Consider the following 13,574-nt stretch of genomic DNA (forward strand, 5'->3'; position numbering starts at 1 on the left):
TGCATTCCATAGCCAAGATGTTGGTGTAGGCTCTCAACTTCTCTACTAGCTTGGAGAAGGAAATGGAGCGCATGCACTTTGCACTATACGCAATGAGAGTGTTTGTGAATGTGTGTGGGAGAGTATACCCCTCAAGAATTCCCCCTACTTGCTTTGGTCGACCCCCTCTTCTAGCACACACTTAAAGCTCATTGGACCTTTGCAAGCCTGGCCAATCACATGTAGGATACATACCAAGCAAGCATGCTAGACTTCGAACAAGTTTTCCCCCTTTCCCCTTTGAGAGAGAGGACTTGATAATACAAAAACAATTAATTAAATCTACTTAATTATCATTGGACCCCTGGGAGGCCCAACCAATAGGCTTTGGACACTCCTTGAGGGTAACCTAGATAGGGGGTTGACATGTGTCATACTAGCTACTTGCCTCTTGCGAAAGGGGTGCCCCTTGGATAGAGAGTGGTCAAGAACCACCCCCCCTTCTTGCATGGCTTGCCCCTCCTTGTTAGGGATATGCTTTGACTTTTGTGCCACCTCAACCCCCTCAACCCTTGGGCCCAGTTCTCACCAAAAGCACAGTCCTTAAGCCCTCAAGCCTTGGCTGGGTTCCCACCTCAAGTACAACCCTAATCATCTCAAGCATGGCAAGCACCTCAAGCATCTCAATTATCAATCACTTCAATCATCTCAAGCATCTTAGTCATCAGGCACGACAAGCACCTCAAGCTTGGGCCGAGTTCCCACCTCAAGCACAACCCTAGCTTACCTAAGGTCAAGGACTTTTAACACTAACTATTGGAGGTCTTTAATGAAGCTAACCCTAAGGTCTTTTAAGTTCCATTAGTTAGCCTTGCTCTTTGACAGACCATATCTCATTTGGACCCCTTTACCATTGGACCCGTATTGAGATAGATCTGCAAGCACATGTCTATATTCTAACCCTTGTCCCGTTTATTCTCCCACATTAGATGATCAGTTTAATATGAGAAAATCATTTGGGTTGGTTAGATATTAGATTTTATGACAACTTTAGAGTGATCCTTGATAAACTTGCAAAAGAATCACATAAAGCTTAGAAAGACCTTTACTTGGAGCATATTCTTCAGAATGGGGCCAATTTCACAATTTATCCAACTTTTCTTCAAGGTCTACACAAATTACATCCAAGTAATGATGATGAACCAAATAGAGAAGCGCTCTTTCTAATGAAATTCACACTTCGAAGCTTTAGCAGTACCTTGAGAACACACACGTGTATGCGCCAAATGCTTAGATAAACTCCGGCTGTAAATCAAGATGTCATCGAGAAATACAACAACGAAGTTTCCTAGAAATGGCCTAAGAAGATCAATTCATCATCTCCTAAAACATACCTGGAGCATTGGTCAAACCAAAAGGCAAGACCTAAAAATCATAGTGACCATAACATGTACAGTGAGCTTATTCAACCCCTTTTAATCGACCGCAAAAGCGCATAGTGCTATCCTTATTTTGAGAAAGTAAGACAGGGCGCTCCCCATGGGAATTTACTTGTTTGAACAAAGCCCCTATCAAGATAATCCTTCAACTGTCACTGAATCTCGTCCTCCTTGGTTTTATTAAACCGATCTCCTCTCGAAGGATGCAAGCCAGGAGGTAGATCATCAGAAAACATCCTTGAAATCAATCATGATTTTTTGGATAAGGTTGGATTCATCGGAATTCCGAAGTTCAATAGAAAACATGAAATATTTTTATGAAATTCAATGACAGAAGTACCTAGCACTAATGAATCGAACAAGCACAAGGTATATAGTGATAAAAGTCAACATCAGAAGACTTTATCGTTAAACATTTCCAAAGCAGTAACAATTGGTATTACAAAACCATTATTGAATTACAAAGCAAAACAAATACATGGGCATGTCTTGTTTAAACAAAAACAAGAGAGTTATGTACACAGTCTATATACAATGTGTCTTGTTTAATCATAAAACCATGGAATTTCTAAAAAAGTATGTGCTTTGTCCAGGATCATGATGTGGAAATCCAGGTGCTCTTTCTCATCAGCTAGCTCGAGCATCAAATTAAAGACCATCTAATATCCATACATTTTGTATCTTTGTAGCGAGCCATCTTTACGCAATACTCATGGTCATTGTCCCGCGTCTGCAGAAACAGTTTCGTCTCACCAATTTTGCAACCACAAAATTGTGTGAGCTTCCATTATCAAAGAGTGCAGACACATTGTGACCATTGATCTTCCCGAGGAAACGGAGAAGATTTGTGCTTATCAAACACTTTCGTGCTGAAAGTACAATTAGTGTGCATGAACCATGCGCTAAGTGATAATTTGAAACTTGAAGAACATTAGAGTTACCCAAGATCTCATGAATGTGAACCAAATAGAGACCTTGTGGTTTCTTGGGCTTTCTCTTCGAACAATATTTGATTGGTGGCCCATGTGGCCACATCCAAAGAAAGTCCCCTTTTTGAATGCATCAATAATATCAACATTCATGGCTTTCTTATCTTCTCCTAAGAAGGTCTCGAGGTGATTTGATCCTTTGCTAGAATGGAGGTTGCTTTCTTGAAGTGCCCTTGTTTGATTGGATGATCTAACTTCTTTTCTTCCAATCAGTCACTGCCATTAAATGAAAGGAGAAATAACAAAACCTTTGCCACATCAACAACCACCCAATGATCAATCAAGCAACATTTATCTTTTAAAAATAAGTGGGCAAGCTATAGTCGTCAACGTGCAACCTCGCTTCTAAGTTCTGGTCACAAATTGACACGTGAAGAAAGTGTTCATAGTGGCTGCAAGAAGTCAATGATGTGGCCACAAGCGGCATACAGACAAAAGCGACAGCAAGGACTCAGCTCAAAGGAAACGTGCTTTCTCTGGAGTCTGCTTCGTTACGCTTGTGCAATACGCGCTTTGCGCACGCGAAGGAAGACTCTGGGTGCCGAAGGAACAAAAATGAAAGGTTGGTGCAAGCAGATGTCTCTGTTAGTCAAGAAAGAGCTTGAGTGTGTGTGTGTGTACTGTGCGCGCGCGCGTGTGTGTGTGTTTGTGTGGTGTGTGTGTGAGAGAGAGAGAGAGAGAGAGAGAGAGAGAGAGAGAGAGACTGCGTCAATTTGAGGTAGCGGAGCTACAAGGAAGCCAATATATATGAGTAGACGTTGCAATATTGTGCTGGGTGGTATTGTGCTCTGAGAGAGAGACTTTCTTCAACTGCCAATAGGCGTCAAGGCTACACTGGCCATGGAGAGGATTGGCCTCCAGCATGAGACATAAGCTCCTTCTTGCATACAGCCAAGTAGCTTTACAAGGATCGTCAACCCCCATTCCCTATTAGACCTGGTTTGGCTCCAATTATTGCCTTACCACACTCACCTATGCCATAAGCAATCCGCGTAATGACTCCCTTCCTTCTGTCCTACCCCTCATGAGCTTAGCATTACTTCTTTTGATGCCCCTTTTTTTTTTACCCCTTGACGTACTAAAGCTCGTGTGCCATGGAAGCCTTCCAAAACGAGATAATTGCTCCATCCAATATGACTTCATGCCTTCTTCTTTCCTAGGCAAATGCCCTCCCCTCCACTTCACGTGGTTGTAAAGAGGATGGACTATGGAAGCTCTCATTTAATTGCTATCATTATCTTTTCAAAGAATCATTCATGCAAAGGTTTTATTCACAATGGAAGACGGTTCCTTATAGATTTTTTTACTTTCAATTGTTTTAAATGCCTTGCTACTGTGCTTCCTAATATGTGTCCACACACATATATAGAACTTGTCTAGCTATTTCTCGTTGGCAATATATGGGTAATATTGATAGGATTTGAGGAACGCATTGGATGTGTAGTTTCACTAGTGCAAAATTTATACACCTTGTTGAGCTTAAGTGGACACTTGTTTACAAACAGTAAGTGTCCCAAAGATGCACTAGCTGTAGGGAAAGGAAGATTAAGAATTTGTAGTGGACATGGTGACCATGAATTTGAAAAATAGAAATGATTGTAACAAGATGTTGAACAACAAAACCTCACGCTACATGTCTATGTGTAATTCTTCCATGTATTATCTCCCATTGAACAAAGCGGAATAAATGGAAAATGTTTTCCAAGGCAACCTTAGGCAAAGGCATCACATATTCCTTACCTAGGAAGGTTAGTCTTGGTACGAAGCTCTCGAAGTTTGATTAGCCACTTGGAAGTTGAATACATGGGCTTTATATCATGGGGGTTCCACAATATTTTTGTAACAACGTTCTAATTAGTAATGTCAATTGGCCCAAACTATTATTGGCAGCATAAACTATAATAAGTCTCTCAAAATCATGTTGTATATTGTACATTCTACCTTCATGTTTCAAGCGAGCAAGCCTCTTATATAATCTTAAGTTGTTGTTTTCCTGTAAAGTGTTGAGTAGCCTATCATGAACACTTTGATTGACTTAGGGTTTCTATCTCATATTGCTTGCGATATTCTTGCAAGGTTGTCACATCAATTGCTAGTGTAATTGACAAGCAGAGCCATGAAGCCAAAACATTGGATGGATTGCCACTTCAAATTTAACAAGTGGTTAAAAGCGAGGGAGTTTTGATGGTCCATTGTGTACAACTCTATTCGACAGAGGAGGGCTAGGCATCTCATTGATGTGAGTTGGACAAGAGAACAAATAATACAATCCCCCCTCCCTTTCGATCTCAAATGTCTTTTGATTTAGATGAAGTCTTACAAGCCATAACTAGCATTGCATCTTCCCATGATTTATTCATCACGCCCGTGAAAATTGTTTCTCTACATCTTAGGCAACAGACCTGGTCTTGCCATTCCTCTTGCAAAAGCTTTTCTATTCCAGCCAAGTACTTGGAGGAAAGATGATATAGTCCATTACCACTTAGCATTTGGAGTAAAGTTGAAGCTCTCTCTTCTCTCGCTAGCTAGTAGCAAAAGTATAATTAAAGTTGGCATGTAAGTTGTGTACGCTGTGGAGAAAAGGGACTAGATTATACTTTTCTCCACCCAGCCAAGTCCTCATATAGCCTACCCCTATCTATCTCTAGGAGATCCCTAAACATGGCATGCTATGGTTGGCCTTACCTCATGACCATATTCCACCTAGAGGGCGTCTTACACTTGTCTTGACGTCACTCCCCTCTTGAAGGAGAGTTTTCATCCTCAAAAATATCGATGAAAAATTTCGTTTAGAATATTGATGTTTTCCCCAATCTAAATCTATGTCACAGCTACTGGTCCACTTGAGAAATACTAAATACTGTCCTCATAGGAGGAACTATCTACTCGGAGCGAAGTCTAAACATAGAAAAATTGTATGATTGCAATCAAAATACTTCCAAAGAGATGTCCATTTGTCTAAGAGGGATCATTGAATAAATCTTATTCAACTAATCAACAAGGTGCTCGAAATTAGCAAACCTTATTGCTCGTACCCTTGAAGCAATTCTTTCCAGAAACTGGAATGCTTACATACTAATGTAGATCAGACAAGCGATTGATTAGCATTTGGACTTTCTTGTGACACACGAAATTTTGTTGACACCCTATGTGAAGTCCATGGGTACGTCATTTACTCTCCACATGTGGAATAAATTCCAAATGTGGAGAGTAATTTCCAAAACTAGGCTGCTATCCCTTAAAGATGAAGAGCTTGGTGTGGAGTGTTGCAACTGAAATGAATGCGACGCAAAACTTCTTGACTCCACACTCTAAGGGTGGTATTGTGCTCAGTCTTCCCCACACAATATTTGAGCCAACCTTCCTCTAAGGGTGGTATTGTGCTCAGTCTTGTCTACGCAATATTTGAACTAACCTTACTCCGCTTAAACATCTTTGTCCATATGGTTGCATAGTAAGAGGTTAGTATCACTATTGCACATTCGTAGTGTCCTCATGCAATGAGAGTTATTCATGGATTAAACACTTATGAAGCTTTTACACTCATATACCCTACCACCTTGCAGAAGTACTAGCGAAAACTGCAATCTAACTCCTAAAATTTTAAACAAAATGAGTAGTATGCATCATCCTTGCACATCCTTGTAAATGCGGAGTATCCTTGATGTACCACCTGACTGTAAAACAAACATTGTTCCATAGCACTAGCATGCAGTAGACAAGGAACACTTGAACAAATTGGTGCAGTGTCTTACTAGCTTATACAAAGTTGGCAACCTTTATCGCCAAAATTACCTAAAGTTTTGAGCAATATAGACTACCTTAGTCATATGTGAACTTGGCATCTCGTAGAAAAGATCATGAAAACAAGTACCCATCATTAGGGTCTCTTATAGATCTTGAAACAAAAATCTTGTGGCGCACTTTGTTGTAGGAACAAAATCCTTGCTTGTAGAAGTAGCTAGTAGATTTATAGCAAAATATATGAAGCAATGCACATTAGAAAGATCCGCTAGGTACTAATTAGACAAGAGCCATCAATGCTACATTGACTATTCTATAAGCAAACCAAAAGACCCTACATCATTGGTTTTCTCTTATTAAAAAAATACTTTCTTTTCAATGATTTTTTAGGGGAAACTATTCTCATTTATGCCAAAATCTAAGGGTGTTTACACTGGGGGTTGTAACTAAAATGCTTAAATTTTGACCTTGTAAATCAAAGTGAAGTGAAATTATAGTTGGGAGAGTCTTCATTTTCAAATGGGAAATTAGCACTACAAGCTGGGGTATGTGAGCAGTGCTCTAGGTGACCCTAAGTAAGGTCTTTTTTTTACAGAACTTTAGGCTTGGGTGAAGTATAAATTAGAGAGGAAACAGTAATAGAGAGAGGAACTCCCAATGGACCTCTTATTAGGCTTGAAGTTTGAGTGTTCTAATTCGAAAAGAAAGCGAAAATGAACAATTAGCAAGTCGAATATGTAAGTTCGAAGGTCATAAAGGAGGATAATCTCTTGAGAACATTAGCATGCGAGAGAGAGAGAGAGGAGAGAGAGAGAGAGAGAGAGAGAGAGAGAGAGAGAGAGAGAGAGAGAGAGAGAAGAAAAAAGAGAAGAAGAAGAAGAATAAGAAGAAGAGAGTTTTAACGTCGTAGGAAGCTATCCTAAGAGACAATGCATTTTCATATTATGAGCGATTTTAAGCCATTTCACGCATTCCTTTAGTATTAGGAGGAGAAAACGCGTTCGAGCTCAAGAGCCAAAAAAAAAAAAAAACCAACGAGTCCCTATATATGGGCCTGTCTTCTCACACCCCGCCACTCCCTCTCTCTCTCTCTTTGAGGTCTGTTGGGATAGCTTCTCTCTCTCTCTCTCACACACACACACACACACACGTACACGTACACTCACTCTCTCTCTCTCTCTCTCTCTCTCTCCTCTCTCCTCTCTCTCTCTCTCTCTCTCTGCGCCATGGCAACTCCGCAGCAACTAAGCACCTAGCTTCCACAGGCTCTAAGAAGAAGATGGTTAATTTCTCACGGGAGCCCCCTTCGAATTTTTCAATGCCCCGACGAGGGCAGATTACCAGCCAAGCAGCGCGGGCTTTGTCGAGACGTAGTGGACTGCTGCCAGCACCTACTGCTCCTCTGCAGTATGCCCTTCGTTGAGAGAGAGAGAGAGAGAGAGAGAGAGAGAGAGAGAGAGAGAGAGAGAGAGAGAGAGAGAGAGAGAGAGAGAGAGAGAGAGAGAGATTGCATGTGTGTTAGTCACCGACGCGCTCACGCACACAATGGTTGATCGTGATTCGTGATTTTGTTTCTGGCTGTGTTTCCTTCTTCTGCTTTCCAATTTATTAGGCAGAATCTCATCAAGCTTTTGGCTTCGAAATTCGGTTTTGCGGATTCGAACCTCGGCGGCAATTCATCCTCACGCTGTATTGGAAGCTGCACCTCAACTTTTAAAAAACCACCCACTTTTAAAAAACCACCCACGGCCACACCCATGACCCTCTTGACTTTGTATTGATTTATGCTCATGTGCACTGCTCGAAATTTGCCCTTGTTTTTTAATGTCAAAACAATGAGGCAATGGGGGTGTATGCCAACATCTAAGGTATTTACAACTTATGACAAAAAACGCGCAATTTTTCACCCTAAAAATTAAGGTCCAGTGAAATTACGTTCATTTTGGATCGAGAAATTTACACAACAAACCGGGATATGTGAGCATTACTCACATGTATGTGATGTGTGCTCATATGTTTGGATGAGCATATAGCATATACTGTTGCCTAGCTCTATTTGGGCTGCCCTAATAATATTATTGGGGACGCCAAAGTGTTTAGTAACTTTAGTCAAATACTATGTATGCATGATGGAGTTGATGGTTATATTGTCTTATTGGTGACAACCTTGAGTCTATACCTTGCACTTTTCTTTGAAGGTAACTACAGGCTTATCCTTGATTCTTATATATACATATTATGTGTGCATGCGTGCGTGCATGCGTGTTTGTGTGTGTGCGTGTGCACACATTTTTGAACAAGTTTGGCAATGATCAAGAGTGTGGTCATTTATTGGAACTAGGCTAGCAAATTTGAGTTCCCACCTTGGTAAATACTTGGTGTGTACACAACTGCATGTTACGGCGATGCTTTGCATACACAATGCACATATTTATTTATATAAAGGAAAAGGAAGATGTATTTATTGTGCTAATTCTTTCTATCTTTTGTGGTGCATAAACCCTATCAACTACCTCATTTTTGTGCTAATTTTTTTGATTTAATGCTTCTTTTAGTGCTAGGCTTCATTATGGTTGAGTCTGCCCTTGATCTCCAAAATCATGACAAAAACTCAGTGTGCTCCACTTTGTGTTGATGTATCTCATGGTGTGTGTTGTGTTTGGGAGCATATGATTGGGCACTGATGACGTTAGTGGGGATGTCGAGGTATTTAGTCAATATTATGCATGATGGAGCTGATTGTTATATCGTCTTGTGGGTGACTACCATGGGTCTATACCTTGCACTTCCCTTTAAGGGTGAATCCGGGCTTATCCTGGATTCGTCTGAGAATATATAATATATATATATATATATATATATATATTGTTTCTAAGGTACTTAACAAAGTAGTTTCTTTTTTATGAGTTTTGTGTGTGTTGTGTGTGTGTGTGTGTGTGTGTGTGTGAGAGAGAGAGAGAGTGAGAGAGAGAGATACTTGGTGCTAGGGTCCTTCCTTTGCATTCTCCAGGTGGACAAAAAAAAGGATCCTCGAGTGTGTGTGACAAGAAAACGTCCATTGGCAAGCTCAAGAAAAAGGTACGATTTATTGTGAAGTTCAATAGAAATTGATCAAGTCTGTAATTGTCTTTAAATCAAATTCCAAGTTGAGCAATTGATAAAGGAAACAAGGAAATGTTTCTTTCTATTTGAATGTATGTTTGTGTTTTCTAAACTCTCAAGCATACATTCGATGTTTTGCATGTTTGTGAGTGTGCATGGACATATGTGTGAGTATAGATTCTCAATTCTTAAGATACTAGTAGATTTAGAGAGGACTCCACAGTATGTAACCTTACACATGCCGATGTGATTTCCATTATAAGTTGTGCCGGATCCATATAAGAACTAACTATGCCCAATATTCAAATTATGATAATTTTTTTTGAACGAACGACCGTGGCAAGAAGATGGATGTAGAGATATGGTTGGGTATTGTGCATATGTCATGTAAATAGGGATGAGAAGTAATGGATGGGCATAAAGATATTAGAGCTCCATACTTTGCATGCTTAACCTTGTACAAGTTTCAAGATAAGATGAGCCAATGAGGATCATCAAAATGTGGATCATCAAAATGTTTCAACGTTTAGATGCTATTTGTAGATGGACTTTTCCAAAATGCACCTTTTTGGCTTGCCCCAAAGGGGTGAGGCTTTAGTGATGGCTTTGCTTTTTACTAATGAAAACGGAGTTTATTTTTGGCATGCCCAAGGGCAAAGGCTGTAGAGATGCTTTCTCTTTGCTAACTAAAATAAGAAAAAAATTGAGATGTATTTTCAAACATTTTTTGATAGGCAAAAACTGTTGATTGGTTGAAATAAGATAGTGGGCACTCATTTCGACAACTAGTGTGTAAATCTATTGATGGATTTTAAAAGTGTCTTTAGTTTTGAAATAGGAAGTGAATGAAGACAAGATTTTGGACTCAAAGCATGAAGCATGAAACGTTGAAGTTTTAAAAAATTTTACCTCACGAAAACTTTTGCTACATTGGTAATATTGGTATTGGTCTTGAGTAGAGAGAGTTTAACAAATAGATGGTTTATTTTTAAGCTCACAAAATCTTAAGCTTTTTTAAAAGCTTAGAAATTGTTGATCTAGAGTTTTCTCTTTTCATGTATTCTAAAGAAAGATAGGTTTCATAATTTAGTCACTTTTCAAACGTCCCTTTTTCTTAATTCTTTTGTGTTCCTTAGTTTTTTAAGTACAGGATTTACTCCATGCCTCTCTCTACATTTACGCTAAAGAAGGGAGGGGAGGGGTGTACGGGAGGAGAGTAGAATCTCTCTCTCTCTCTCCCTCTCTCCCATACATTTCTCTCCCCCAACCAAGATGTGGCCTCTCAATTGCAACGCTCATTTTTACAATCCTTGGGCATCGAGAATCAGTTACTAGCCCCAAACATACCACATGATACGTTGTGGTCCCATAGGTCATATTTGGCTTTCTAGGATGATAATAAAATCTCTCACTCTCTCTCTCTCTCTCTCTCTCTCTCTTCCTCTTCGTGGGTACAATACACGAGGTAACTGATGAGTGGACAAGGTAGGGAATATGGGAGAGCAAGAGGGTGATCGGGATGCATGGGTCTACATGAGGTCAATAAGAGACTCTCATTGTATGGACAATATGGGTTTGAATGGACTGTGGGTAGAAGGCCCTTGTGCGAGCAACTTGCACAAATAGATGGGTTGCATTTTGCACGGGTGAGAGGCCCTTAGTGTGCAATACAATAGGCATTGTAGGGTATGCATATCAAACTCACATTCGGATATGGTCAAAGAGACTATTACAAAAGAAAGTAGTGGACTTGCTCAAATGGCTATATGCAAATGTGTTTGACATGATTACCGTGACTTGGGGAGCTTCAATCTCTCTCCTCCGAGCTCAATTTCTTGTGCTGAGTAGCTCATTTTAATCGCCTTCTCACAAGCTTTCAGGAGAATTAATTTGGGCTAGTTGGGTTTGAGAGCCGACAGTTGCTGCACCATTTTCGGAATCATGTGTATAAAAAATTGGCATGATAAGAACACCAACAAAGACCAAAAGAGGTAAAATGTGACCACGGTGGCTAAGCCCCACGTTGGCCAATGGGATGATGTTAATTCAAAACAGCTAGCCATTTTGGCTCCTCTTTTTCGTGCTTCTTTGGTCATCAAGTGTAATATAATAAGTGGTTCATTTGTCCTTCCTCTGGAGAGTACCACAACTGGCCCCTCTACCCTAGATCCTATAGGATAACAAATGATGGTGCCATAATACTCTAGAGAGAGTAGCCCATTCAGCAACAACAAAATCCCATCTAACGTCACTTCTCAAACCCGTGAAACAGAATAACTAGATCAGAGTGTGGGACCTGGGTATGTGTAATTAGGCTAGGTTTAGACGAGATGGTGGCAAGGAGCTTCTCGTTGATGTGGAGCAAACACATTCGCTTTAGAAAAGTTTGTGAGCTTCCAAGTTCCAGGCCCAGCGCCTCCAAGGCACTCCCCCCTCACGCAGACCAATCAGAAACACTGCGCTCTCCATCACAGTGTCGAGGTTTGCGTTGCTGGCCTCCGCCTCGTGTGAATTCGACAGGGAACAAGAGAGCAAAACAGCCCCCTCAGAAGTGACGATGGGAAAGAGCGTTGCAAGGGCAACAAGGGATAGAGGCGACCAGGGTAGGGTGCAACAATAGGGTTACTGTTTATGGCAGGGTAGGGTTTCAACATCACCAGGGTTTGAGCTCAACATCTCTCTCTCTCTCTCTCTCTCTCTCTCTCTCTCTCTCTCTCTCTCTCTCTCTCTCTCTCTCTCTTCTTCTTCTTCTTCTTCTCGGGTGGGTGTGTGTGTGCACTAATAAAAAGAGGAAAATGGGATATCCTTTCTATCACACAAGTGTGGTAGATTGGCTATGCCGTTTTCCTCTTGAATAGCAGGTCTTGGGTCAACTCCTCGTCGGATAGATCTTTAAGGTCTCTTGGGATAGTTTCCTAAGACTTAAAACTCTCTTCTTCTTCTTCTTCTTCTTCTTCTTGTCTTGAGTTCAACTCCTTGTCGGCTAGATCTTTAAGGTCTCTTGGGATTGTTTCCTACGACGTTGTAACTCTCTTCTTCTTCTTCTTCTTCTCTCTGTATAACACGATGCGTACAGTCTTAGGTTCTTTGTGACCAAGTAGAGTATTCAACTCATATGATCCCGGGTTCTTTGTTACCAAGTAGGTGGAGAAGCCATCTATAATGCACAAGAAGTTTTGGACAAAATCTCACAATATTTCCCACATCGTGAGCTTCTTTGAGGGAGGCACTGCATACCTAGGTATTGGGGGTAGGGGACCACCGGGCCCCTCAGGCCCCCAATCATACCTACCTAGATATGCAATGCCTCCCTGGTGGTCCCCTACCCCCAATCATACCTACCTAGATAAGAAATGCCTCCCTGGTGGTCCCCTACCCCCAATCGTACCTACCTAGATAAGCAATGCCTCCCTCATAGAAGCTCATGATGTTATGCATCGTATGAAAACACTGTCCTTTTCCTACATGAGGAAATTTCTAAATCTTCTTGTGATCGAGGAGATGCACCTTGGAAGGGTGCCAATGGTGGGGTGTAAACCTTTATCATCTTAAATTGGTACCCCACAAATCTTGGAGCATGTGAAGGCAATGACTAGTGTCAAGCAGGTTTGGGTCATTTGCAGTTTACCATGAGCATGCTACCCGAGTGTTCTACTACATGTAAAGTCGATCAACATGGATACAACTTGAGCTACTTCCATGAGGTTTCACATCAACAAGATGCAGTAGGAGATACTTCAAATAGTGAAGAACATTGTCTCAAAAGTCATGGCCATTTATTTGATGTCTTAGTTACCACTATTCTTCATTCATTTCAAGTGGATGATTCAATATTGTTACTTGGGAGGAGTTATTGTTGACGGAGCTATTCAAATCCCAAGTTGGATCAAGATCTTCCAATGCAACCAAGTCTTTGGCTCGAGATTGCAAAGGAATACAGACGGTTAGACCTAGTGAGTCACATTCTTCAAAGATCGATGTAGAGTAAGAAGCCTTAGACCCCAAAGACATTGCACTGATTGTGGACTTGCAAAGTGCACGGAGATCGAAGTCATCAAGAGTGACATGAACACCTACCTTTATAACACAAGTGGAGATCCAAGATCATATACCGTAAACCTTTGAACCAGGAGAAGGTTTTTAGATTCCTCGGCTCTTGATATTGAATCATTGACAGTGGTGCTCTTATGCAAATGACTTCTCATTTTGATATATAATCCGAGGTCATATAGAGACACGTCAGTGACTCCTCTACACAATGAGGGGGTTTGGAGCTTGTTCAAGAAGACGACAAAGGGGCGATGTATATCTCCATGGTTCT

Source organism: Adiantum capillus-veneris, unplaced genomic scaffold, assembly GCF_014529385.1.
Source record: "Adiantum capillus-veneris isolate H3 unplaced genomic scaffold, ASM1452938v2 Hic_scaffold_325, whole genome shotgun sequence".
Taxonomy (NCBI): domain Eukaryota; kingdom Viridiplantae; phylum Streptophyta; class Polypodiopsida; order Polypodiales; family Pteridaceae; genus Adiantum; species Adiantum capillus-veneris.